Source organism: Choristoneura fumiferana, chromosome 11 (assembly GCF_025370935.1).
Source record: "Choristoneura fumiferana chromosome 11, NRCan_CFum_1, whole genome shotgun sequence".
Lineage (NCBI taxonomy): Eukaryota > Metazoa > Arthropoda > Insecta > Lepidoptera > Tortricidae > Choristoneura > Choristoneura fumiferana.
The window spans coordinates 12,943,658-12,949,377 of record NC_133482.1 but is presented as its reverse complement, the minus strand read 5'-3'; positions in this window follow the sequence as shown (position 1 = coordinate 12,949,377).

Below are 5,720 nucleotides of genomic sequence, written 5' to 3'. Positions count from 1 at the left end.
CCATTGCTAAAACGAGAAAACAATACAATACAATGGCTCTTAATTGTACACCATAAATAGTAAGCGATACAGAAATATTTAGGTACACAGAGAGAAAGATTAAAAGGTAAGCAATAGGCGCGCCTACGAAAAAAAAATAAAAAATGTAAATACTACTACATATAATTTAATACTTTTCATTCTAAGTTTGAAGGACTTTGTCATTTCAAAGTTCACACTCACAAACATCAAGTCTGTATTCCCAAATGGGGTAGGCAAAGTTCAATATCTCCAAAATGGCTGTACCGATTTTTTTTTTCAAAAATAGCTTAGAACTAGCACAAGAAAGCTCGCTTTCATGTAAAAACCGCGTCAAAATCACTATCTATTTGAGAGCTACGATGCCACATAAATACAGACAGATAGACATTGGCATCTATTTTATAACACCCCTGTTTTTGCGTCGGTGGTTAAAAATGTAAAATTATTCCTGTATCGCTTGTAGTCCTCTTAATCCCAGGCTATCGCAAAGGAATGCGGTTAGCAAGACGCAAAGGGACATTCTCCAGATATTCACCGTATTTACACGCCTCAATAAGCTCTTCCAATATATTCGTTTCAACCCGAATATCTGGCGTTTCATCTCTTTAACATCTTATTACTCCGATAGGAGGAAAATTCGGCAACTTAACATTTTCGATCGAATATATCAAAATGTCTTTTGTGGGGCTATACCTATAAAGAAGGGCCTTGAGAGTAGGGAATATATATTTCTTTTTTTTATATACCACGTCGGTTAATCTTCGAACAATTGACAAGAAACAAGAGTAGGCACAAATTACTGGCACTTGAAGTATCCCATGTTAGGCCTCTTGGTTGGCAACACATCTGAAATACCCCTGGTATTGCAGATGTTTGTGGGCGGTTGTGATCTCTTACCATCAGGAGATCCACTTGATCGTTTTCCATAGCTTAAGGACGATGCTCGAGGGTAGCTCATGAACTATGGTCAATGTCCTGTTAATGGTCCGTTACCAATAATAACATTTGTCTGTTTTTTTTCGTACACTATGAAGAATTATTTCACTAAACATTACTTGCTGGTGTACTTAAATGTAACCGATTTTTTGACCCCATACTCAAAATGAAATATTTAGACAAAGCCGAGTGCAAGTTGTTCAACTTTGACCATCGTTTGCGGCCGTATACGGACACTAGAGGAGCTAAAATGAACCCGAATTCTAAAAATACACGAAAACACGATAGAAAAAAAGAAAGAAAGAAGACATTTATACACAGAAGACACACATATACAGCAAAATCAGAAAAGCAAAAAGTAAAAAAAATATCAATATTTAGTAATTACAGTCATACCGGGTGTGGCCTGTAATATGACCAAATAATTAAAACATAGCTCGTATAGTCGCTGAACTAATGTGTTCAGTTTGAAGAGTACAATCTATGTTTTAATTATTTGCTCGTATTACAGGTCACACCCGGTATGCTTCGTGGATAAGTCAACTTCGTAAATATCGTGTTATTAACACAGGAGTCACCATATTTGATATTAACATTTGGAGCACATTCCGACAAAACAGAAACCGAATAAACTTTCCTCATCTGTTACATTTAGTTCGACAGTTTCTGACAACAAAGAGAGTACCGCCAACTCATAAATAGATCCCAAATGCCATATCGTGTATGTATCAAGCAAACTGAAGTTAAAAACATTAGATAACCTTATTTTTACTAATAATTCGTTCTAATAGTAGTAAGAAAAAGGCCTGTCATTGTGGTCCTAGGCCTTCGCAGAGTAAAAAATATGGAAAGAAACACGCCTCTACAATTTTCTCCGTTTAAAAAATCAACATACACTTTCTTTTTGCCTATCTAAGGTACTGCCTTACCAATTAGTAGTATTTTTTTTGTAATCCTGATGGCATGAACGAAAATATCATCTTAATGATATAGTAATGGAAAACTCACGTCTTAAATCGAGTTTAGCTCGACATGTTTCGGGCTAATTAAACTGGATTGTGGTTGGTCGGTGCCGCCGAGTTGAAAAACAGTATTAAATACTCGTGCTGCGTTATAGGTTGGTGTGTTTTCAGAGTGATGTTGTAGTCTTATGTGCTACCCTACACTACATTTGACAGTGGCAATAAAAATGACGATGTACATGTGGGTAGTTGTGCGCCGGTGTTAGTTTCGACGGGTAGTCGCGCGAACAGAGGTGGCGCGCCGTGCGCGGCTGCGGCCGAGTCGCGTTGCTCCTAGGAACAAGTGCTAGGAATTAGCCCGAAGAGGAAGGAGCTAAACTCGATTTAAGACGTGAGTTATCCGTTACAATATAATTATTAAATGAGTGAGTCTCACGGTACTTTCATGTTCAGAAAATATCATCTTCAAAATTATTACGAACGAGAAACGCGAGTGATACCATTCGGTGATACCATTCGGTATTTCTAGGCTCCATAATTCAATTCGAATCAATGTTCCCTTACACGATGGGAAAACTCATTTATCTAGTAATATTGTACAAGTCTCCCTTTGAATAGGGTGTCTCTTAAAATTCTTGTCGTGGATCGATGCCGAGCGTGTTAAGGCCTTCGCACACTTATCAATTCCACACCACCGCTGCACCTCTCGCGGCACCAACCCAACTCAAACTTTCGGTTTAGTCAACTTTTAGAAAAAAATAACTTCCTGCCAAGTTCCTTGCGACGCATGACTTCAGTATAAGATATGTAAAAGTTTATGTTACTTGTTGGAGATAATTAAAGAATTAACTTTACTGCGTTAAAACACCCTGTTAAAATGAATAGTCATTAAAACTTCTTTGGTCTTGACTGTCACGAGTAACTGGCCACTTCACTTACAAGGAAGGGTACCCAAATGTCCGACTCCGATTTGATTTATTTTGATATATGTTATAGAGTAGTCTAAAATAACGAACACGTATTTTTTTTAGCTGCCCAAACTCAACATGTTTGGAGAAAATGTCTTTCAAAGTACTGAAAATTGACCAAACCTTCTAATTTCTGTTGAGAGATTTGTTCAAGAAAATTGATAATTAATTACTGGTTTCGTTATATGTTGGAGAACATCAAAAAAGAATGGAGGCGTGTTTTGTCATTTCACCACAAACTCATTTTTTTTTCGGGACCATGGATCATGGATTAAGAAGTTTTCAAGCCAAAAAAGTAACCAAAGGAAAGTGAAGCGACGAAAAGTTTGAAACTTTGACGTGTTTTTTTTAATATAAAATATGAGTTTGTGGTGAAATTACAAAACACGCCTGTGCCCTTACGTGCTGCCACTGCGTTTGCGCACGTTTTCAAATAAATTTGTCTACTGTAGTAATTTAAGGGCACAAGAACGGGCAAAAAAGTGTAGCCCTGTCGTCCAATATTTTTGCTGTCACTGTAGCCGAAATCCACGAGGAGTTATATGTACGTGTGCGCAAGCCTTTAGGTGCTTTAAGTAAGTGTGCACACCTGGGACGGGGTTTGTAAAATGCATGAGGTTTGAAGGGTCCCAGACAGGATCACTAAAGTTAAGTGCCGCCTTCAATGAGAGGTATGTTTTACACGGGTAAATATTTATTTATTTATTAAGTATTTACCCGCGGCTTTGCGCAGGTAAATCATTAGATACATAATAACAAATCTTTGGTCTCATCTGCACTTTACATCAGGTGATCAATCACGGTCAGTTCCGCATGTAAAAAAAAATACAAAACATGGTAAAAAAGGTTTTACAGCAAACGGGTTTTTTATATGATAGGGAGCAAATGAGCAGGCGGGACACCTGATGGAAAGCAATCACCGCCGCCCACGGAAATCCTTAACTGCAGCTGCAGTCTTCAAGTTCTCATAGCATAATAATTTTGTTGGCTCAAAGCCATGCAAAATTTTTAAAAATTGTCTTTTTTTTAGTTTTCCATAGAACTAAAGGTCTGTAAAAAATTCTGACCTATCTTATTATAATTAATAGTAAAAATTAGCTCTACTTAATTAATTTTACCAGCCAGCAGAAAATTGAAATGAGCCGTAGTTTTTTCATCAATACAAAGATTTTCATCAGTTTCGAATATGATTTTCAAATGTGTTTTAGTAAATCGGTCTTCTAATCTAGAACAAAGTTTGACTTTCAGGAACCATGAATTATGTGTGCTACGAGTATGATACTTGCTGTACGTCATAACCTCTTTAGCGATTATAATTTCCCTGAAACTTTTTTCGAATTTCCCTAAAAGTTTTCAAACCGAACCATATTTTGCCTTTCCTCCACAATGGACACAGACTATTAATAACTCAACTAAACAAAGGAAAATAAACGAAGGCGAAGGAAATATTTAATCATCGAGAAAGAAACAATTACAGTTTTTCGTAACGAGTTTTCCGAAGTTTTGTTTTGCACCCCTTCCGGAGAATTTGATTACTTATTATTACTTCTCAGTATTCAATTACTCCAGTTTGCTAACAGAGAAGAATAAAGGTATTATGTCTTATGTAATCGTCAGTCTATGGGTTAATATGGCATGGCTTTTTTATTCTATTTTTTTTATTTGGACTTCAGTTTTTTGAATGAGTGATTCATTCTCGTTTAACCACGATTATAGGTCGATTCACAAAAACTGGCATGAATGAATTGAACGAAGGTAATATTACTTGTAAGTATGGGTCTATGTGAGCACCGTTCTTATAAAAGGGCCTTAAAGTTTTGTAAACAAGCAGGTACATAAATCTTATAACTATATATCGATAAGTAATCACGACTACTATTTATTGCTAAAATTAACTCGACGTTTCGACCACATTGCAGCAGCTGTGGTCACAAGTCGACTAGCTTTAACACACTTTGTTCCAACGGCAGGCGAAAAAACGAACATTGAAGAAGTAAGTATACTTATTTGTCTGATGCACTTGTTTATCATTTGATCTTAGTTACAACTATCAGAGCATGGGCTGTTCTTCTTCTCTTTTAAAATATGGCTTTTCTGTCCTAATAAATAGACAATTTCGCCAGTGTCAAGTTAAACTCTCTTTGAGAGGCACGTTGTACGGTGATTGTAGTTTTTTGCAACTTGATAGTAAAATTCTAGAAACCACTTGGAGACCACTTGCGCATTAAAAAATGTAGACACGAGAGCAATATAGGATTTTGGGATCACTGTTCACTGTTAAGGTTAAACGCCGCATAAAACACTATCAAAATTATACTTCAACTAGCCAAAGAAACAGAAATAGCAAAATTAGATATTGTCTACATCCGCCATCTTCGAACGCTACAAATCGAATCGTATGGGCTGTTAGTGGTCACTCAAGACAATAATTACTTGTTGTATCATGTAAGAATGACGTTGAGAGATACAAGCGAAAGGTTGTCCATAGTAAGTTTTTTCGCCTGCCGTTGGAACAGAGTAAAGTTATGAGTAAGAATCGCGAAAGTTACTTCTTACTCGTATACCACTGGATTTAATCATTTTTATAGTGCACACAAAGACAAACACAAAACTAGATCAATTGTCCCGTGATATTTATTTATTTATAAAAAACGGGCACATTTTTTCTATTGTCAATTGAACAATAAAATTTGGATATACTGATATACATATAGTTAGTTAAAGTTCGGTCTGACGTCACACCTTAGTACACTTAATACTAAGGAGTGACGTCACGGGCCCACTCCTGAAGGTTGACGCGCTTCCTCTTTGTCATTTTTTGTTTGATTGACAA